This window comes from Lynx canadensis, chromosome C1, assembly GCF_007474595.2.
Source record: "Lynx canadensis isolate LIC74 chromosome C1, mLynCan4.pri.v2, whole genome shotgun sequence".
Taxonomy (NCBI): Eukaryota; Metazoa; Chordata; class Mammalia; order Carnivora; family Felidae; genus Lynx; species Lynx canadensis.
In genome coordinates, this window is record NC_044310.1 from 213,920,983 (window position 1) to 213,943,139 (window position 22,157).

Consider the following 22,157-nt stretch of genomic DNA (forward strand, 5'->3'; position numbering starts at 1 on the left):
TACTTATTTAGAGAGAGAGGGAGAGGGAGCAGGGGCGGGGTAGAGAGAGAGGGAGACACACATTTGGAAGCAGGCTCCAGGCTCCGAGCTGTCAGTACAGAGCCCGACACGGGGCTCAAACTCACAAACCGTGAGATCGTGACCTGAGCTGTAGTCAGATACTTAGCCCACTGAGCCACCCAGGCGCCCCTAAGCAGGCCTGATTTAAGCAGAAGAGATGCTGATTGAAAGTCACTGAGATGCTCACATGATCACTAGCAGGGCTAGGGGATGAGGCTGAGAAAAGAAACCAGCTGGAGGCCAGGTGGCTGAGACGAGCGTCAAAAACACATCATGGGAACCAGGCAGGCATGTGCCTCTGCCCTGGCTGACCAGACCTTTGGGGTGTCCCGTTTTCTTCAGGTTCTTAATCCAAATCCAGAGTCTGAGGCCGAGCCCAGCCATATGCCCACATGTTGAGGGTAGGAAGGGTTAGTTTGTCTTCTGTAAAAGAGGCAGGCTCTGCCTCTCCCTAAGATTTTTGTTTCTCCCAAACATGGGAAAGTATTGCAGGTGCAGAATAGTTGTGAACGAGTGGCGGATGTCCATTGCAGAGACCTCATGAATTTGATCCAGGGATTTTACTTCTGAGAATTTACCCTACAGGTAAACATAAGTGCGAACCAGGTTATATTTAGAGGCATACTCATTACCGCATTGCTTGTTAATAGCAAAAATACTGGAAACAGTCAGGCTATCAGCAGGGAATCGATCAAGTATATTACAGTTCAAAGACGTAAATGAAGGCTGCTAAGCAATCACTTAAAGAATGCGGAGGACAGCAAGACATTGTTTCTTGGGAAAAGGTCAGGGGTAGAGCAGCATACATAGTAATTCTGAGGTGTTTTGTTTGTTTTACATGAGAGATGCAAAATCATGGCTCTGCCCATGTAGACTGAGGTGCAAGAGGTCAGAGACCAAGCGGATTTGGGGGCAACCATTGTATCCCCAGCACTTCGTGGTGCTGAAGGTGAAGATGTGCATCATGTTTGTTTATGCGTACGGCATTTTGGGGAAAACCATTCAAGAAACTGTCAACAGTGCGTTACCTGAGTGGGGGAGAACCCGAGCGTCCTGGGTAGGTCTTGGAGGGGGATTTAAATTTTTTCCTTTATATGTTTTTTTTTTAATTTTTTTTTTTAACGTTTATTTATTTTTGGGACAGAGAGAGACAGAGCAAGAACGGGGGAGGGGCAGAGAGAGAGGAAGACACAGAATCGGAAGCAGGCTCCAGGCTCTGAGCCATCAGCCCAGAGCCTGATGTGGGGCTCGAACTCACGGACCGCGAGATCGTGACCTGAGCCGAAGTCGGACGCTCAACCGACTGAGCCACCCAGGCGCCCCGATATGTTTTTGCATTCTAAAAATTTAAACACCATAAACGTGTATTACTTTACTACTATTTTTTAAAAGTGTTTCTTTATTTTTGAGGGAGAGAACGCAAGATGGGGAGGGGCAGAGAGGGAGGGAAAGGATCTGGAGTGGTCTCTGCACCAACAGCACAGAGCCCCAAGTGGGGCTCGAATTCACAAACTGTGAGATCATGACCTGAGCCAAAGTCAGACGCTTAACTGACTGAGCCGCCCAGGCATCCCGCTTTACTACTATTTTTAACAACAATTAATAAAAAAGAGAGGGGAGTGTCTGACCACCATGAAAATGAGAAGGGACATACACGTGGGAACCATTTGGGATAGCTGCAGTATAAAATCCTAAATGTGCAAAAGACTCAGGAGAGGGACCCGTGGCTGCCTCAGTCAGTAGAACATGTGACTCTTGATCTCAGGGTTGTAAGTTCGAGCCCCATGTTGGGTATAGAGATTACTTAAAAATAAAATCTTTGGGGTGCCTGGGTAGCTCAGTTGGTTGAGTGTCTGACTTTTGGTTTCCACTTTGATCATGATCTCGTCATGGTTTTGTGAGTTCAAGCCCTGCATTGGGTTCTGTGCTGACAGTTCAGAGCCTGCTTGGGAATCTCTCTCTTCCTCTCTCTCTGCCCCTCCCCCATTCACGCTGTCTCTGTCTCTCTCAAAGTAAATAAATAAACTTAAAAGAAAAAAAGGAAAAAAAGAATAAAATCTTTAAGGGCGTCTGGGTGGCTCTCAGTCAGTTAAATGACCAATTCTTGATTTCAGCTCAGGTCATGATCTCAACGTTGTGAGACGGAGACCTGTATCGGGCCCCATGCTAAGTGTGGAGCCTGTTTGAGATTTTCTCTCTCCCCCTCTCTCTGCCCCTCCTCTGTGCTTCTCTCTCTCTCTCTCTCTCTCTCTCTCTCTCTCTCTTTCTCTCTCAAAATAAATAAAGAGGGGTATCTGGGTGGCTCAGTTGGTTAAGCATCCCATCCGACTTTTGGTTTCAGCTCAGGTCATGATCTTACAGTTCATGAGTTTGAGCCCCTTGTCGGGTTTTATGCTGACAGTGGGAAGCCTGCCTGAGATTCTCTGTCTCTCTTTCTCTGTCCCTCTCCCGCTCACGCACTCTCTCCCAAAATAAATAAGTAAACATTAAAAAGAAAAAGAACGAAATAATTAAATAAACTTTAAAAAATTAAATCTAAAAAAAAAAAAAAAAAGAACCCAGGAGAAAAATAAAAATTTGGGACCCATTGTGGGACATTTATGTACAAGAATACATTTGTTATATTCCAAGATAGTTTTTTATGATTTAATTTTCTTGGTATACATCTGAAGGTTAGAAATGAGAATAGAATTTAAAATATGCAAGTACTTTTATAATAAAAAATGTTTTCAAACATAAAAATGGATCTGTTTCCATAGTTATCATCTGAGCAGCCTTTCCTTGGTGGCTTTGCTCAGCTCTCTGGCTCGGTATCTTCCCCCACTCTCTTACTTGTGTTTTCTCTTTGGTTTTCAGTTGTGTAGGCTACACTTTTAGTTAGGGTCCCATCTAACTAAGAGGGTCCCTCTTCACTAACAAATCCATGTGCCCTTTTCATCTGCTTTCAAGCTTCTACCTCCTTCCTTAAAAAAGAAAAAATTTTTTAATGTTTATTTATTTTTGACAGTGCATGAGTGGGGGAGGGGCAGAGGGAGAGGGAGACACAGAATCCGAAGCAGGCCCAATGCAGAGTTTGCAAAGCACAGAGCCCAATGCAGGGTTTGAACCCATGAGCTCTGAGATCATAACCTCAGCCAAAGTCGGCCATTTAACCGACTAAGCCACCCAGGCGTCCCATGCCTCCTTCCTTCCTTGTCACCTACTCTTGCCTAACCCTCTGTTCTTCCTGCTCTGTACACAATTCCAGTCACCAATTCAACGGCAGGCTCCCCAGCCCCAGACTCCTTGGCAATTCTGTAGATTTGGAATTGCCAATCAATTTCTTCCGGCCTCTGTTCTGAGACTGGCTCCTGCTTCTAACCTGGTCCTGTCTGTCGCTTGTCTCTGCCTGCCAACCATGCGTTTTCTTCCCAAGAGCCTACCTTCATGCTTTCCCCTTCTGCAATTGCTGGGTGTGGGTGATTCTCCATGAGTTCAAAGATCTTCTTCGTATGGATGATTCACAGATCTGTAGCTCAGACCCCCAAAATTTTAGCTGGGGCTGTTGCTGGAGGCAGCTACATGGGCCTCTCCCTGCAGTCTGGGTTCCCTCACAGAATGGCGGCCTCAGAGCCCTCGCATTTACGATCTGGCAGATCTTGCTTCAAAAGAGGCTGTTTTAGCAAATCAGGTGGAAGCTCTATAACCCTTGCATTGGAAATCACTTCTTTCACTTCTGCCATGTTCTATCAGTTACAAGGGCCCCAGGGAGGGGAAATTAGTCTCTACCTCTACGGAAAGGGTGGTGGCAAGGTTTGTTTCTGGCTAAACTCCTTAATCCCTCCTCCCCCACTGTGATCTATTATTATCAACTTCTCTGTTTCTATCAATGATACAATAAAGGTGAAACTTTGTTATTATCCCTCCCTAGAGTAGGCATCAGTCTACTGTTGTAACTTTAAAACCACTATTTAATGAAACATTTGGAGACACTGAAGGCACCCCTCCTGAGAAGGAGATGATCAAGAATTGATTAGATATTTACTTAGTTTCTACCCTGTGACAGGACAATGCCAGGGGCTGAGGGTGCAAAGTCAAGTACTTCTTTCTTCCTCCTTTTCCTCCTCCTTCTCTTCTCTTAGATTTGGTTCCTGCTCTCTGGAAGCCTACACTTTGGAGCTAAAAATGTGGCTAAGGCACTCTGAAAAACAGTTTCACAATTTCTGATAAAGTTAAAAACACCACATAGCCACCAAACCCATTTTGAGGTATTTACCCAAGTGAAATTAAAACCTGTATTCACGCAAATAACTGCTTGTGAATATTCATAATAGCTTTATTAATAATATCCCCAAACTGGAAAGAATCCAAATGTCCCTCAGTTGGGGAATGGATAAGCAAATACATACAATTAAATACTACTCATGAATGAGAGAAGAAGAAGGAGAAGAAGAAGAGGAGGACGAGGAGGAGGAAGAAGGGGAAGGGAGGGGGAGGAGAGGGCAAGAGGAGGGGAAGGAGGAGAAGGAGAAGGAAGTATTTAAACATGCAACGGTATATGGACAAATTTCAAGTACATTATACTAAGTGAAAGAAGCCAGCTGCAAAAGGTTCCATACTCTATGGTTTTATTTATATGATGTTATAAGACAAAACTATAGGGGCGCCTGGGTGGCTCAGTCGGTTAAGCGTCTGACTTCAGCTCAGGTCACGATCTCATGGTCCGTGAGTTCGAGCCCCGCGTCGGGCTCTGGGCTGGCTGATGGCTCAGAGCCTGGAGCCTGCTTCCAATTCTGTGTCTCCCTCTCTCTCTGACCCTCCCCCGTTCATGCTCTGTCTCTCTCTGTCTCAAAAATAAAATAAAAAAAAAAAAGACAAAACTATAAGGACAGAAAACATAACAGTTGCTTCAGGGGCCAAGAGTGGAGGTTAGTGCCAACTACAAAGGGTTGTTGAGAGAACTCTAGTGGATAATGGGACTATTCTGTACTTTAATTTTAGTGGTATTGAACACACCTGTGTATGCATTTGTCAAAAATTGCAGAACGACCACTAAAAATGCTAAATTTTAATATATATTAATTATACCTTAATTATATATATATTTAAATTATATAGTCTCTAGATCAATTACATACATTATCTATATTATCTCTCTATAAAATTACAGGTACAGATGACACAGCATCAGAGAGGCAGTTAGGGACATGGGCTCAGCAGTCAGTCAGCCTGGGCTACAAAGTCTTGGCTGAGATTAGGAGAAAGTAAGCAGTTGTTTCAGGTGCCTGGTTGGTTTTCTTAGTGCTTCAAAGTGCTCTCACCAGGATTACAAGAGAGAATGAAAGTAAAGCACTTAATGAAGTGGTTAGCATATAACAAACATAGTATTACCTTTTTTCTTAAAAATAACAGTTCAAAGGATAAGATCTTTGGTCTAAGGGAGGAGATTAAAAAAAGCTTCACAGAGGCACTAACATATGATTAGGCTTTTAAAGATGAGCAGGAGTTACACAGGTTGGCAGAAGTGGGGTAGGTGTTGGGAATGACATTGTAACAAGAGGGAACAGAATGGGCAAAGGCTAAAACAGAGTGGCATATTTGAGGACCCTCAAACATGGGCATATCCGGAACAATAAATTCAGGGGAAAGAGGAGGGGGAGGGGGACAATGCGGATTATAAAGGGTCTAGAGTTCAACAGCATGGAATTGTGAAGGGCCCATTTGAGGTTTTGCATGTTTGCTTTGTTTTGTTTTCAAGCCCAACAAGGGGCTTGAAATCACAACTCTGAGATCAAGACCTGAGCTGAAATCAAGAGTTGGGTGCTAAACCAACGGAGCCACCCACACGCCCCTGAGATTCTGCGTTTCTAACAAGCTTCCAAGTGATGCTATTGTTGCTGGTTCATTGACCACACTTTGAGCAGCAAGGACATAAAGATCAAGGAAATAAAGTATTGCAGAAAATAGGGAGTGGTCAATCGTATTGAAGATGGAAAAGCACTAAATCAAGATTGGGACTGAAAAACTCCACTTACCAACCTGTAGGTTGAGGTGTCTAAGGACAAGCATTAGGTGGATGAGTCAGAATAGAAGCCACACTGGAGTGGTTGACAATTGCTTGCTTGCCAGGTATGGAAATTGGGAAAGTGAGTATAAACAACTCTTATGTGCGGTTTGGCCTTGAAACAGAGAGGTAGGGAGGTGGAATTGTAGTTTTTACCATTAACTTTTGAGATGGAAGACATTCAAGTATTTTATTTTTTACTTTTTTAAAAAATACTTATTAATTTTTGAGAGAGAGCCAGCATGAGTGGGGGAGGGGCAGAGAGAGGGAGATACAGAATCTAAAGCAGGCTCCAGGCTCTGAGCTGTCAGCACAGAGCTGGATGCTGGGCTGTTAACTCTTGGACCCCAAGATCAAGATCATGACGAGCCAAACTCGAACACTCAGGCGCCCTTATTTTTTTACTTTTTAAAAGGCTAAATGCCCAACATGGAGCTTGAACTCACAACCCTGAGATCAAGAGTCACATGCTCCACCATCTGAACCAGCAATGGGCTCCAACATTTGAGTATTTTAAAACACTGTTAAGGGTGGCTCAGTCAGCGAATTGTGGGACTTCCACTCAGGGCATGAGCTCGTGGTTCTTGAGTTCAAGCCCCACATCAGGTTCTCTGCTGTCAGTGCCGAGCCTACTTCGGATCCCCTGTTCCCCTCTCTCTCAAAAATAAATATTAAAAAAAATTAAAAAGCTGTTCAGAAGGACCCTGTAAAAAAAAAAAAAAAAAAAAAAAAAAAAAAAAAAAAAAAAAAGCTTGGATGTACAAGAAAGAAGAGGATGACCTGAGAAGGGTTGAGTTGTCAGAGCAATAAAAATACAGGGCACCCAGTTAAATCCGATCTTCTGAAAAACGAGTAACTCTTTAGTGTAAATATATTCCCAATATTTCTGGGCGTCCTGTATTTTATTTGGCAGCCCCCAGATGGTAGATTTTTTGGCATAAGGGTTATAGCCCTTGACGCACCAGAAGGGGGTCCAAGCTCTCTAGTCCTTCTGAGCTGTCGCATTTCAACACTCTAGAATGAATTCCCAGTTCTACCAGAACCGTTAACAAGTAGAGAAACTGCTTTGAATTTCGGCTTTTGTCGTTTCCCCGTTTTCTACAGGATGGCAAACGGGCAGGAAAATGCTGGGTTAAAAGCTGTGGAAAAGTTCTAGTGTTGAAAATCAGCTCGTAAATGATGAAGAGCTTTTTGAACTGCGAACTGGCTCTGGATTGGGTGCATAGGACGGTGAGTCACACAGTGCCTGGCCGGGGTCCAACTCTGAACACCAACTCTACTCAACTCAAGGGCAGGCAGGGAGCCCCATCCCAGGGACCCGCTGGCGCCTGCGCCTTGCCGCGGCCCCGCCCTCTTCCAGCTTGACATCCGGGGCTCGGGCAGGGGCGTGTTCGGGGAAGAGGGGCGGGAGGCAGCGGAAAAGAAGGACGTCGTGGGAGGCTGGATCAGCGGGTAAGGGAGGTGAGGCGGGGCGGGGGAGGAGCAAGGGGCGTGGCGGAAGGAGCGCGCTGTCACGTGACGTGCGTGGCGACGTGTCGGCCATCTTGTGTTGTTGAGGCTGAAGACTGACTTGGATTCTGAGAGACTCCCTGTCCCGGACCGCAGGTAACCAGCGACTCCGTCTCACTCCCCTGCCCGGCTCCGCTCCGCGCCCCGACTCCGCTGTCTCCCATCACCCCCCCGCATGGAGCCGCCCGGGACTCCTGCCCGCGGTCGCGTCCCCGCCGCTCCGGTCCGACCCGGCCCAGCCGCATGGACAACCCACAGGCCGCCCCGGCAGCGGCCACGGCCGGCTAGGGCGTCAGGCGAGGGGACAGGTCAGGTGCTGGGCCGGAGGGAGCCTCCTACCCCGCGAGGCGGCACGCCGGGCCCGGGCGCGTCTCGACCGCCGAGCCGGGGAGCCCCCACCTCCGGGGCCCGGTGGCATCGCGGGGGGGGAGCCGAGGAAGGGAAGAGGGTGGTAGGGTGGGCAGTGTCAGGCCGATTTGTTCAGGGCCAGAGGGTTCGCCTTCTGCTACCTGCTCCCCGGGCCAGCCACCCGCCCAGGCTGGGGTGCTCGGGGTAACAGCTGCCTCGGCCAGACAGCTGCTCCTGCCGGCCCTCCTCCCCACACCTGGCCTCCGGGAGGTGCGCCTTTGCCTTCCTCACCGAGCATCTGCACTGTGGAGACTCCTTCCGTGGCGAGAGGACGGGTCTGGACCAGGCCTGAGGCAAGGTGGAGCCATGATCTGAACCTGGGACGGAGGTTGGGAAAGTCGAGCCCGAGGCAGCTTTGGGACCTGAACATTCTTGTCAGATTGAGATGGGTATTAGTCTTTTCAGTGTCAGCAGTTTCCCACGAAGCACTTGGAATACTTGAGTTTTGTGGCTGAAGCCTAAATCAGATTGATACTTCCGGCCACAGAATGGTCTATGAAAGAAGCAGGTTGCATGACCCTGTTTGGGAAGCAACAACGTTGCTTCGCATTTATATGGCACTGTGTTTTGTTTTCTTTTGTTTTGTTTTTTTTTTCCTTTCCCTGAAAGTCAAAGCACGTAAGCACACCTAGTTTCTCTGTAAAGGAAGGTGAGTATTCCAATTACACTTAGAAGAAATTGAGGATGGGGCCGGAAGCTGTGAACAGCCTTTCATCCAGTGTTGTGCGTCTCGGATTATAGGCAGTTTTGATTCCCGGTGGGGTGTGCAGGGAAGATATTTTGTCCTTCCGTAGTATTTCCTTTTTAGAATCTAATCACTTCTTAGATTTAAAACAGTTTTTTTTTTTTGTTTTTTTTTTTCATACCAAGCCCTTTCTGTACGTTAACTTTCACCCGTCTGATATTTGCAGCTCTGACCTTACGGAGTTTGTCCATTTTGGTTAGATCACAAATGTGTTCTCTCACTCATTGATGATTTCCTGTGTCTTACTAATTAGTGTAGCAGGTTTTGGAGTGCTCAGACGAGATGGATGGAATATGTACTTTTCTGTTACATCACATGTTGACATCAGTAGAGGATGCTGGGAAAAAAACTTGAAAGTGGCATGTATCTGGAGAAATGTCACACAATTGTTCCTTTACATTTGACGCCAAGGAATACACTGGTAATGGCACTGATTTATCGGCAAAGAAAGGACTTTACCTTTACACCTTTTCTGTACTTGACGAAGCATTTCAGAATTTTGAGACTGAGAAGGCGGAAGGGACTACGTGCTTCCCTTCCTTCATTCACGCATTCATTCATTTGACAAAGATTGGGACTCTACTACACTGTTTGGTGCTGGGGCCAAAACAGACCAAAAATCCTTTCTCTGGGGAGCTCATTTCTACACACACATAAAAAAACTCGGGTAAAATACATAGTGTTGTGGTAAATGATGCGGGAAAAAAAAAATGAGGCAGAAATCGGATGACCGAGATTTAGGGGTTAATTTTAAGTTGTGTGCCCGGAGAAGGCTGCACGGAGAAGCTCATGTTTGAGGAAGGACCTGACGTAGGTGGAGCGATTCCTGTAGCTGTATGGAGAAGGAATGCTCCAGGCTAGGCAAGCTAGGGCAGGGATACTGAGGCAGAAGCTGAAGTGGGTGCAGGTCAGGTGTTGGGAAAAGTATGGAGGCTAGTTTAGCCAGAGGGACCCGAGAAGACGGAGGCTAGTAGAAAATGTGTACCCTGCTCATTGGTGCTAAGAGGAGTTGTTCAGTGACTTAGAAATTTTTTCCACATCTCTTGTGACTATTGGAAGGGGAGACCAGATTCTGGAAATTTGGGCCAGTATGCCCAGACCCCCTTCCCTCTGTGTATGACACATGCCCCACCCGAGTTTGGAAAAATCCAGGATGCTCATATAACATATTTCAGGAAATTGTCTTGAAAAATCTTTCTTAAAAGTGTTTAAATGAGATGGATGATAGACTGCCTAAAAGATCTGGAATTGCTTTCGAGGGAGGGGATCTTTGGAACACTTAGAATATTTGAAAATGTAGGGAAATTAATTTCCTGTGAGGTTTAGACACATCATTAAGAAATATAACCTGGGAGAATGGTAGAATCAGCATATTAATTTGTTATTCTTAATCTGATTAGTAAGAATTAAGAATTCTTAATCATCTCTCTTCTGTCCATCCTAGTTTTAAATTCCTCAGGGTCTCTTCCGCTAGTTTGTTTGTATGTCTTTTATAGCATTTTACATGTGTAGAACTTTTTGTGCTGAGTGTTTTATTTTTCCCCTTTTGCCTTTCAGACTAGCTGACAAGTTCACCAATTAATTTGATACTTCATAGGCTTTTTTCTTTGGGAAAAAAATTTTTTTTCTGATTTCCTTCCAGCTTATCTCCATATGCTTATTACTGAGCTTTCATAAATGTCTTCTTGCATTTAATTCACCTGAGGAATTTAATATTTTGGTTTTGAAGTGCCTTTGCTGGTGAGTTGAGTTGCATATATGAAAAATAATTTGTCATAGCTTGCCTGAAGCTCATGAGAAGAGAGGAATTTACAACTTCAGGGTGTGAGTGGAGCTCCTTGGCTAAAAGGAGACATAGCAGTGATAGTGATGAGGTGGTATTTTAATGAATTTTCCCCCTCTTGTTCTTTTGTTGAATTTTTGAAATCACATTTTCATATTATGTTTTTGATGTCATATCATCTCATTTGTTCTCATGACTCTGCATTTTAATACTCTGTGTGTCTATTCTCTTTTTGTTGACTTTCACACTGGGAGATGACACTACTGATAGAGATTGCTGTCTGGGAGAACCTTTTGGGTGAAAAGATTATTGCTGACCCTTTTACCCTTGCCATTCTAAAGGATCTTTGATTTGTGCCATTTTCAAAGACTGACTTCATTTGCAGTTCTCCATTATCCCCTGCTGATTAAATTTTCAGTACTTTCTGTTTTATTCTATTTCTTATAGATTGTAGTGGGACCAGTCTCATTAGGTTGAATCTACAAGCCTCTGTTGGTGTTAATCCGGGTATCTTAGAGGCAAGTTAAATGTCCATTTTCCTTCAGCAGTTTGAATTGCCTTAACATCATTTGGTCATCATTGTAAAACTCTGAACCCAAGCCTTTTTTCCCTATTCACCCTCTGCTAGGGTTTTTATGGTAATAGAAGTTCTAGGATTTCCATTCATTTTTAATGCCCTGAAAAGTTACATATTTTTAAATATATGAGTAGATTTTTTACTCCATAGGAAGGCTTACTGATAGTTGGAATCCTAGTATTTCTTAACCCAATTGGCTTTTTTTTTGTTTGTTTTTTATGCTCTCAGATGACTGGGAAATACAGTAGATTAATTATATGGGAATGCAAAATGATACTTTTGTTGAATTGCTGGTAATTTAAAAAAAAATTTTTTTTTAAGTAAGCTCTACACCTAATGTGGGGCTTGAACTCACGACCCTGAGATCAAGTTGTACTGACTGAGCCAGCCAGGCGTCCCGAATTGCCCATAATTTTGTGTGAAGTTGAGGGGGAGGAATAGGGGGAGGTTTGAAAAACGAAAGAATACTCCCTTAAGTGGTTACAATTAATTTTATAAAAATATTTTCAAAGTATTATGTACCTACCTACTTCAAGTAATTAAAGTATACGATTTTATATTTTCTTGTTAACTGCAGAGTTTCATTAACTACAGAGGACTTGAACTTAATTATACTTGCAATAAGAGATACTTGAGAGCTTGTTTTTTTGAGTTAGGCCCAGAGAAGACTTTATTACCTAGTTGTCCCCTCTTTTCCTTTTGCCTGCCCTTATAAAACTAAACTAGACTGCCGTGCATAAAGTTGAATGACCTTTTGGGTATTAAAATAACACGGCTATGTTTTTGCAAAATTAAGGTCAAAAGGCAGAAGTCGCTTTCCCAAGTTACTTTCTTGATGTTAATAAAATCAACTTTAATTTGCAATTACTGTTTTTTTGACACATAACAGCATTCAAAGCATTATTTGATTTTAGCTAAGAAACCACTTGAAGCTGTTGTGTTTCATTCAGTCTACTAGTCAATTGAGATGTCACCATCCTGTGGATTTTTAAGATGCTGTCTCATTAGAGCATTAAATGAAGGTTGTGATTTTGCAACTGAAAGCACACCTGGAGTTTTGCTCCTTGGGCATTCTGGCAGTGGTTATATTTCTTGGGCTCACTGATTATTTGCATAGGATACATACTGTATTGCTGCGTTGGTGGCTGTCATTTTTCTATCAGATACGTTTAAAAATTGGTATCACATCCCTGCAATGTAGTTTGAATGAAAGCCCCAAGTAATCACTTTCCTAAACCCTGTATTGGTGCTCATTTGTCTTTATCAGAATCACTTAGAACTTCTCTTAAAAATATGTATTTTTTTAGTCCCCCTCCAGAGCTACTGAGAAACTCTTTAAATGTTAGGAAAATGGAAGTTAGTTTCTAAGCTAGTTTCTAAGAGACAGGGAGAGAATCCCAAGATGATCCTAATATTTTAACCAGGTTTGGAACCATTTCCTGTAAAACTATTCATTATAAGAGATTGTTTTTAAAAGTTTCCTAAGAGATTGATTGTTGGGTCAATTACTTTAATACTTTTGTTATTTACAGTGTTAAAAGGACCTGAACAAAGTCTGCTTGCACCTCCTGCTGTGAACCAGCAGAACTTTTGAACAGGTGAGTGTTGAAGGGAAGCACAGAGCTGAGGACTTAGGCAAACAGATGATTTTTGCTTTTAAGGTTTCAGGGTTTTTTTGCCTTTTTTTTCCCCCCTCCTGAAGTTATAGATAGTGATAGAAACAACTTCTTAGCTACTGCTCAGATTCCTTATGAACCACAAGAATAATCATACCCTTTCTACACTGTTCCTATTGTGAATTTGTGTCTTAAACTGTTGTCATGATTTTCTGGTGGTGTGAAATAGGAAGAGGAATTCTTTGGGAGCAGAAGTAAGGAGATACTTAAAGAACCTGGGGGCAGTTGGCTTTCATGAAGGACACGAACCAGAAACTGGGAAGCTTCTGGGAAGCGTTTGGGAGCTAAGGCAGTACAGATAGCACTTCCCTCCCTGCTGGCTGTCAGTGTCCTCTCTTGTCTCTTTTTATCCTGCTTTAGTTGTCTTTTCACAGTCTGGCCTTTCCTGCTTTAAAAACACATGGAAGAAAATCACCACTTTCATTCCTGGTGCCACATATGAACTTAAATTCTAGTGCCACTGCAACTGTTACTAGCTCATTGTCTACATTTTAAATTCCTGGGAGGGGAAATTTGATTGGTTGAAGTTTGTCCAGTTCTCCATTATTGGTCTAATTAGTAGGGCCATAGGACTGTAGTCTAGAAGTGCAAACATAATTGAAAGATTCCACTTTAAGAGTGGGGGCAGGTCTCAGAGAAGGTGTAGTGTTGGCTCTTCTAGGCAGAAACTTCTGAACATTTTCCTTTCATAGAAAAATTTCTTATAGGTAGCTTGGCAGTTTCAGTTTATATGTCCTGAAGAATTAAAATATAGGTTTATCTACTGGTCAGTGAGGCCTGGTAGGTTTCACCAAGCATCCTTATTTGAATTTCATAGTGCAGTGTTTTTTGTTTTTGTTTGTTTGTTTGTTTATTTTGAGAGAGAGCGTACGTGCATGTGCATGGGGGAGAGGCAGAGAGAAAATCCCAAGTAGATTCCTTGCTGACAGTGGAGCTTGTCATGACCTGAGCCAAAATCAAGAGTCAGACACATAACCGACTGAGCCACCAGGTCGGCCCCCCTCCGTGGCGTTTTAACAAAAGTTCTTGGTTTAGAAGGTTCAGGGGCACCTGGGTGGCGCAGTCGGTTAAGCGTCCGACTTCAGCCAGGTCACGATCTCGCGGTCCGGGAGTTCGAGCCCCACGTCGGGCTCTGGGCTGATGGCTCAGAGCCTGGAGCCTGTTTCCGATTCTGTGTCTCCCTCTCTCTCTGCCCCTCCCCCGTTCATGCTCTGTCTCTCTCTGTCCCAAAAATAAATAAACGTTGGAAAAAAAAAAATTAAAAAAAAAAAAAAAAAGAAGGTTCAGAGGAGTGTCTGTGGTAAAGGTTAGCAAATGAGAGACTTGGTTTGTGGAAAAATCATTGGTTGGTTATTTTTCATTGATTACTTTTGTAAATTTTAATTTCTGGGTACTTTTTACAGTGTTAAGCAACACTTGAGTATTAGGAAGCTATGGAGAATATGAAGGGTGGAACTTCTACATGTGAACATATATTCACATTATTTGAGCGGTAGCAGGAATTTTCACTGTTGGGAAAGGATCAGTTAGACAGTATATATAAACTTTTGTATTAACATCTTGTATTCTAGAATTATTAGGTAATACTGAAGAAAAACATTTTTTTTTTTTTTCAACGTTTATTTATTTTTGGGACAGAGAGAGACAGAGCATGAACGGGCGAGGGGCAGAGAGAGAGGGAGACACAGAATCGGAAACAGGCTCCAGGCTCTGAGCCATCAGCCCAGAGCCCGACGCGGGGCTCGAACTCACAGACCGCGAGATCGTGACCTGGCTGAAGTCGGACGCTTAACCGACTGCGCCACCCAGGCGCCCCTGAAGAAAAACATTTTTAATGGACCATTTTGAAGCCCTGTTTATTTTTGTTTATAGCTTGTATGTATTTGGTGATACCTGATTACTTAAGTAATTTTTATTGCTTAAATATTCTTAGTATATTGAGATTACTTTTTTAAAGATTTTATTTTTACGTAATCTCTACATCCAACATGGGGCTTGAATTTAGAACCCCAAGATCAAGAGTCACATGCTCTACTGACTGAGCCAGCCTGGTGCCCCTTGTATACCAAGATTTTTAATGCAGAGCCTAGGGATTACTAATAAAAGTCATCTGTTGTAGAGTGATGTATTCAATGACAGGCCACAGATGTGACTTCCTCTGATGCTTTTTTTCAGACAAGGTTTACTTTAGCAGATTGCAGCTGAATTCTTTTTTTTTTCTTAGCTGAATTTATTAAAATTTTTTTTAAATGTTTATTCATTTTTGAGAGAGAGAAAGAGAGACAGAGACAGAGTGTGAGCAGGGGAGGGACAGAGAGAGAGGCAGACACAGAATCTGAAGCAGCTCCAGGGTCTGAACTGTCAGCATGGAGCCTGATGCGGGGCTCGAAGCCACAGACTGTGAGATCATGACCTGTTGCTGAAGTTGGCCACTTAATCAATTGAGCCACCCCGACACCCCTTAGCTGAATTCATTTTTAAGGTAGAATAGCCCTCTCTCATATTGTATGTTCTCTTTAATCTGAATTTTGAGGTGAGGTATATTCAGGCTTACTGAGTTAAGGCTTTGTGAGGTTTTAAAAAGATTTCCACATAATCTGTGTAAAACTTCTCAGGCTCTGGGGTTCCCTTTCTGGAAAACATTGGCTTCTGGTGAGATTATCAAATGACATGGTAATGTTTATGGCCTTGTGATTTTTCCTAGAATAGTTCATTGATTCCTAATTTTGTTCTTCTTTACCAAAAGGAAGGAAAATAGAAATGTTTACATATTGTTCAGAAACAGTGGGGAGAATGACAGTAATAGCATTTCTTCTTACAGTGATATTGTGGCCAGTATGTTCTTTGGGAACAAAGCTCCTTTTATTCAAATTGTCCTGGGCCTGGAGGAAGTCTTGGGAACTCTGGTCTCTTCAGTATTGGTTCTTTGGTTGCAGATCCTGACAGGAATTGGCAGAGGTACTGGCTTGGTACTTTCTAATTGGTAAATCATGACTCAGGCCTTGAAGACATGGCCATATCGAGGGGCTCTCGTGGTTAGGTCCTTGAGAATTGAGGTGATAATGCTCAAGCCATGGCCAGTTGAAGGGCTGGATGTGAAGCCACCCTGCAAGATCAGTGTCAGCCTTAGTTTATGTTTTGGAATCTGATACTCTTTGGCCTTTGATCCTGCTTCCACCATTGTTAATGAAATTTCTTTGTAGCGTGTTAGGAGAAATTTCTTCTTAGTGTGTTTGGATCGTGAGTCTATTCTCTTCCCTACCCCGAGGGCTTAGTATATTGCTTAACTGAGTGATGCAGAGGAGTAGAAGTTAAAGGATAGTGGAGCAGAGTGGAAGATTGGGAAAAGGAGAAAAAGTGACTTCCACAAAATGAATTCCTCTGAAAACTGCAAGGGAATGGAGAAGAAAGAAAAAGGTAACCAAGGAGTATCGAGCATTGTAGAGCATTGTATCATTATGTAGTGAAAAGTTTGTGGCCTTTTAAAGCAGAGAAATGTGGGTTTAATTTTCTGTTACTTAATTACATGTAACTTGAGATAAAAAGTTAACTGCTGGTAGCCTTATTTCCTTCACCTGTAAAGTATATCCCATAGTGGTTGTGGGAATTAAAAATCTAAAATGCCATGGGGCGCCTGGGTGGCTCAGTTGGTTATGCGACCGACTTCGGCTCAGGTCACGATCTCACAGTCCGTGAGTTCGAGCTCCGCGTCGGGCTCTGTGCTGACAGCTCAGAGCCTGGAGCCTGTTTCAGATTCTGTGTCTCCCTCTCTCTCTCTGACCCTCCCCTGTTCATGCTCTGTCTCTCTCTGTCTCAAAAATAAATAAAATTAAAAAAAAAATTAAATGCCAGTGTAATGCCTGGTGCACAGTAAATGGGATTTCAGCAAATGGTAGCTTTTATGATTGTTATTACAATGTAAATAGGTAAATTTTGATTGTAAAATTTCATCTTTATAATTTGAATAGAGACATCAGTGAGTTCTGTTAGTAAGTGTTGTTTTGTTCTCAGTCCAGCAATACTTGAATAGCTGCTTTGTGCCGAGTGCTGGGCTAGCCACAGTGGTGAGCAAAACACATTAGGAACTATCTTCATAGGGTTTATAGCCTAATGGCAGAGGCAACCAAAAAATCATATAAGTAGGGGTGCTTGGTTGGCTCAGTTGGTTAAGCGTCTGACTTTGGCTCAGGTCTTGATCTCACCTTTCCTGAGTTCAGGCCCTGCTTCGGGCTCTGTGCTGACAGCTTGGAGCCTGAGCCTGGTTTGGATTGTGTGTCTCCCTCTCTCTTTGCCCCTCCCCCACTCACCTTTTCTCTCTCTTCTCTCTCTCTCTCTCTTTCTCTTTCAAAAATAAACATTAAACATCATATAAGTAAATTTCAAAATGTGAGAAGTCTCTCTGTCCTTGGAAAAGATACATTTTTAAGACCTAGACACTTAAGTGTCACATTTTGGATCTTGGTGTTCTTGTTGTCAATGATGTTTTATGCCTTTTGATTAGCTTTCCAGGCTACGTATGTTTGTTGTAAGTTAATTTATGTATTCCTTTTGTTTGTCATTTTTCCCTTTTTCTCTGAGATAGACACATCTCAACTAAAAAAAGAAAAAATTTTTTTAAATGTTTGTTTATTTTGAGAGAGAGAGAGAGAGGGAGGGAGAGAGAGAATCCCAAGCAGGCCTTTTGCTGTCAGCACAGAGCCCTATGTGGAGCTCAATTCTATGACCTGTGGGATTATAACCTGAGCTGAAATTGAGAGTTGGATGCTCAACCAACTGAGCCATCCAGATGCCCCAACACTTCTCAACTTTTTGATCTTAGGACTCCTTTATCCTTTTTTTTTTTTTTTTTTTAAGTTCATTTATTTATTTTTTTTGTAATCTCTACACCCATCATGGGCCTTGAACTCACAGCCCTGAGATCGGGAGTCAGATGTGTTCTTCTGACTGAGTCAGCCAGGTGCCTCAGGACTCCTTTATTCTTTAAAAGTTAGAGGACCCCCAAAGAACTTTTAGGCCTCTTAGTTCTATGTGTCTATATTATACTGAGAAATTTAAAATGATTTATTAGTTTAAAAATAATAGTCTCATTATATATTAACATGAATATATTTTTAATGAAGAATACCCATTTTCTAAAACATTTCACAAAAATTTGGTGACAAGAGTGACATTGTTTTATCTTTTTGCAAGTTGCTTTTTATGTCTTGCTTTGTGGAAGGCAGCTGGATTCACATATCTGCTTCTGTGTTCAGTCAGTTGCTCTTTATTACTTTGGTTGAAGTATATGAAGGAAATTAACCCTCACAGAGATATGAATGTAGTTGGAAAAGGGAGCAATATTTTAAGACTTTTTTCAGATAATTGCAGATTATTCTTTGGTATAGTACACCAAAATTCGACAAGTAGTAGCTTTTTAAATTTTTAAAAAATTTATTCATTTTTTGGGGAGAGACAGAGACATCGTGAGTGGGGGAGAGGCAGAGAGAGACAGAGAGAGGGAGAGAGAGAACAGGCTCTGCACTGTCAGCGCAGAGCTGATGTGGGATTTAAACCCATTAAACCATGAGATCATGACCTGAGCTGAAACTAAGAGTCAGACACTTAACAGACACTGAGCCACCCAGGCACCCCTTTAATTTTTCTTTAATGTTTATCTTAGAGAGAGAAAGAGAGAGAGAGAGACAGCACGTGCTTGGGGGAGGGGCAGAGAAGAGAGGGAGACAGAATCTGAAGCAGGCTCCAGGCTGGCAGGGCACAAACTCATGAACCAGGAGCTGGTTCGACTTAATCGACTTAGCTTAATCGACTGAGCCACCCAGGTGCCCGACAAGTAGTAGTTTTTATTTTTTATTTTATCTTATTTTTAGTTTTTTTTTTTAATGTTTGTTTTTGAGAGAGAGAGTACGAGCATGAGTGAGGGAGGGGCAGAGAGAGAGGAAAACACAAAATCTGAAGCAGGCTCTAGACTCTGTCTGAGCTGTCAGCACAGAGCTCTATGTGGGGCTCAAACCCATGAACTGCGAGATCATGACCTGAGCCGGAGTCAGACGCTTAACTGACTGAGCCAACCAGGCACCCCAAGTAGTAGTTTTTAAAGGTTAGTTGCAATATGAAATCTGAATTATGTCAGTGCACTTTTTATATTCTGTAACATTAAAATCCATTGGTCTGTCTTGTACCGTAAATGACTACCTTAAATGACATAGTACCAAAAACTTGCATTCAGGGGTGCTTGTGTGGCTCTGTCGATTAAGCGTTTAACTCTAGATTTTGGCTCAGGTCATGATGGCATGGTTTGTGAGTTCTAGCTCTGCTCTAGCTCTGCGTTGCTCTCTGTGTTGACAGTGGGGGCCTGTTTAGTATTCTGTCCCCCTCTCTCTCTCTCTCCCCTTCCCTAGCTTGCTCTCGATCTCTCTCAAAATAAATAAAAATAAACTTAAAAAATTGCATTTATTAATGTTAGTACTCATCAGGAAAGCCTTGAAGAATTGGGAAAGTCTGAAGTACTGGAAAACCCAGCAAACTCATGGCGAATAGAAGTTTTCCAAAATTCGAATTTTGCTTGAAAGTTCAAATTTTATTATTGGCCACAAGTACTGCCAATTTTTTTGTTTTTGAAGTGATAGTGTCATTTTGTTCATTTTTTTGTTAGGATGATTCTAGTTCTGTGAAGAATGCTGGTGTTACTTTGATAGGGATTGCATTGAATATGTAGATTGCTTTGGGTAGTATTGACATTTTTAAAAAAAAATTTTTTTTTTAAATTAAAAAAAAATTTTTTTTTTTTTTTTTAACGTTTATTTATTTTTGAGACAGAGAGAGACAGAGCATGAACGGGGGAGGGTCAGAGAGAGAGGGAGACACAGAATCCTCAACAGGCTCCAGGCTCTGAGCTGTCAGCACGGAGCCCGATGCGGGGCTCGAACTCACAGACTATGAGATCATGACCTGAGCCGAAGTCGGATGCTCAACCGACTGAGCCACCCACGCGCCCCCCAAAATTTTTTTTTTAACGTTTATTTATTTTTGAGACAGAGACAGAGCATGAACGGGGAAGGGGCAGAGAGAGAGGGAGACACAGAATCGGAAGCAGGCTCTAGGCTCTGAGCCATCAGCCCAGAGCCCGACGCGGGGCTCAAACTCATGGACCGTGAGATTGTGACCCGAGCTGAAGTCAGACGCTTAACCGACTGAGCCACCCAGGCGCCCCGAGTATCGACATTTTAACAGTATTTGTTCTTCCTATCCAGGACCATGGAATTTTTTTCCATTTTTTTTGTGTCTTCAATTTCTTTCATAAGCTTTCTGTAGTTTTCACTGTATGTATATACAGGTGTATAGTTTCACCTCTTTGGTTAGATTTATTCCTAGGTATTTTATGGTTTTTTGTGCAACTGTAAATGGGATTCCTTGATTTCTCTTTCTGTTGCTTCATTGTTGGTGTATATGAATTCAACTGATTTCTGGGCATTGATTTTATATCCTGCAACTTGGCTGAATTCATGGAGCAGTTCTAGCAGTTTTTTGGTGGAATCTTTAAGGTTTTCCATATAGAGTATCATGTCATCTGCGAAGAGTGAAAGTTTGACCTCCTCCTGGTCGATTTGGATGCCTTTTATTTCTTTGTGTTGTCTGATTGCAGAGGCTAAGACTTCCAATACTGTGTTGATTAACAGTGGTGAGAGTGGACATCCCTGTCTTGTTCCTGACCTTAGGGGGAAAGCTCTCAGTTTTTCCCCATTGAGGATGATATTAGCGTTGGGTCGTTCATATGTGGCTTTTATGATCTCGAGGTATGTTCCTTCTGTCCCTACTTTCTTGAGGGTTTTTGTCAAGAAAGGATGCTGTATTTTGTCAAATGCTTTCTCTGCATCTTTTGAGAGGATCATATGGTTCTTGTCCTTTGTTCATTTTTTTTTTAAAGTTTATCAGCAGGAGCGGGGGAGGGGCAGACTGAAGGGGGAGGAGAGAGAGAGAAGGAAAGAATCTCAAGCAGGCTCCACACTATCAGCATGGAGCCTGATGTAGGGCTTGAACTCATGAACCATGAGACCATGACTCAAGCTGAAATCCAGAATCAGATGCTTAACGGAGCCCCCCAGACACCCCACACTTTGATCATTTTTGAAAAAAATGTCTGCTAAATACCCCGGTCTGTGTATCGGTTACTCTTTCACTGCATGATTAGTGCAGCGCCAATACTGAAAAGTGTAATATCTTAGTATTATTGTAATAATAGTTTTGACATCATGGCTACCTTGAAAGAATTTCAGAAGATGTTACTTTGAGAATTGCTACTATGGGGAGTGGAACAGTTTTCAATGTTCTGTTCACATATGATACGTAGTTTTTTTGTTGTTTTGTTTTTTAAAGCATTAAAAAATAAGTAATGGTTTGAAATAGAAATTGAAATAAACATTGAGGTCTTTTAGATTTCATTGAGGGTTTTTAGTGCTGGGTAGATAAAGATTTGTTCATACGTTATGGTTATAAAGTAGCCCTCTGTTTTTAAGACTTTTTTTTAAAAGTTTATTTTGAGGGAGAGAGAGCATTGGTTCTTAAGTTGTGATTAGTGATAAAATAGCCTTCTCTTTTTAAGACTTTTTTAAAGTTTATTTTGAAAGAGAGCACTCGAGTGCACTTGTAAGTTGGGGAGGGGCAGAGAGGGAGAGAGAATCCCAAGCAGTCTCCATGCTGTCAGCACAGAGCCTGACACAGGGCTCACTCCTGTGAACTGTGAGGTCATGACCTAAGCTGAAACCAAGAATCTGATGCTTAACCAACTGAGCCACCCAGGTGCCCTTCAGATTCCCTTGTTTGTTTGTTTGTTTGTTTATTTATTTATTCATTCATTCATTTAAAAAAAAGTTTATTTTTTTCTTGTTCATTTTTTGAGGGAGAGAGACAGAGACAGAGATGGAGACAGAGCACGAGCAGGGGAGGGGAAGAGAGAGAGGGAGACACAGAATCCGAAGCAGGTTTGAGGCTCTGAGCTGTCAGCACAGAGATCGATGTGGGGCTCCAACTCACTAGCCGCAAGATCTTGACCTGAGCTGAAGTTGGATTCCCAACCGGCTGAGTCCCCCAGGTGCCCATATAGTAGTCTTCATTTTTAAGAACAGTTTTAGATTTACAGAGAAACAGAAGATGGTACAGAGATCTCCCATATATACCACACCCGGTTTCCCCTATTATTAATGTTTTATATTACTGTGGTATATATATTTAATGTTTATTTGTTTTTTGTGGGGGGGGGGGTTAGGGAGGCAGGGAGGGGCATAGAGAGAGGGAGACACAGAATCCGAAGCAGACTCTGGGCTCTGAGCTGTCAGCACAGAACCCGACTGGGGGCTTGA

General features: G+C 42.6%; 1 protein-coding gene across 5 annotated transcripts in view; it reads left to right on the top strand.

The window, feature by feature from the left end:
• The first annotated feature begins 7,618 nt into the window (after nucleotides 1–7,618).
• Nucleotides 7,619–22,157, top strand: part of GIGYF2 (GRB10 interacting GYF protein 2) — a 146,500-nt gene continuing 131,961 nt past the window's right edge. For 3 of the 5 annotated variants that reach the window (XM_030327406.1, XM_030327407.1, XM_030327409.1), the window contains exons 1-2: nucleotides 7,622–7,708; nucleotides 12,658–12,723. The gene's annotated coding sequence lies outside the window, so the exon portion shown is untranslated. Of the gene's footprint in view, nucleotides 7,709–12,657; nucleotides 12,724–22,157 lie in introns of all 5 variants that reach the window. The other 2 variants (XM_030327408.2, XM_032594539.1) reach the window with 2 other exon arrangements.